The sequence below is a fragment of the Eimeria tenella genome, genomic scaffold (assembly GCF_000499545.2).
Source record: "Eimeria tenella Houghton genomic scaffold, Eth_scaff1963, whole genome shotgun sequence".
NCBI lineage: Eukaryota > Apicomplexa > Conoidasida > Eucoccidiorida > Eimeriidae > Eimeria > Eimeria tenella.
Genome location: NW_013541804.1, coordinates 789 through 1735, shown reverse-complemented (window position 1 = coordinate 1735; position 947 = coordinate 789).

Here is a 947-nt window from a genome sequence, read left to right as displayed (position 1 = left end):
TTCTTTTTATTTTATTTTATCTTTTTTTTCAATTTTTTTTGTGTCTTTAGCGGTCTTTCTTTGCCTTGTTTAATTTTTTCATTTTTTGCCTTTTTGAAATTAATTTTTTTTAAATATTTAAATATTTTATTGTTTCTTTTTGTTTCCTTTTAGCATTTTGTCTCTTTTTGTTCCCTTTTGTCTTTTGAAATCCTTTTTATCTTTTTGTTTTTATACTTCTGTGTCATGCTCCAAAACCCTCGAGGGTGCTTTTATCCCGTATTCCAAACCCTAAACCCTAAACCCTAAACCCTAAGTGCTGGTACGGAGCTGAAGAGGCTTGAGGGTTTACGGCTTACAGTTCAGGGTTCATGCTTCAGACTGCAGCCTCCAGGGGTTACGGTTAGGGTTTAGGGTTTAGGGTTTAGGGTTTAGGGTTTAGGGTTTAGGGTTTAGGGTTTGCGTTCTTTCCAGACCGCCTACCCCAGCGCCGTGAACACAAAGGCATTCAAGTGGCTCCTTACCGCCTCTTTGTTCGTCTTGCTGCTTATCTCCAACACCCCAGTTATCACAGGGCCCCGAGGGGCCCCCTGGGGCCCCCGGGGGGCCCCAGGGGGCCCCCTGGGGGCCCCCGGGGAGCCCCCAGAGGAAGGCCTTTCAGGGGCCTGCAATGCAGCTCCCTGGGGGGGGTCCCCGTGGGGGACCCCCAGGGGGGCCCCCCTGCGGGGGGCCCCCCTGCGGAGGGCCCCCCTGGGGGGCCCCCGGGGGGCCCCCAAGTTGGTCGGAAGTGTCGGCGTTTGGCTCTTTTGTTTGAAGTGTCTCAGCCAGAATTGGTTTGCGAAGTGATAAGTGCTGCATGCAGTTTGGGGCTGCCGCTGCTGCAGCTGTACCGCCTCGCTGTGCTGCGGGCCATTAAAGACAAGGGCTTTTTTCACCTGGAACACCTCATTTCCATCGCAAAGTCCTGC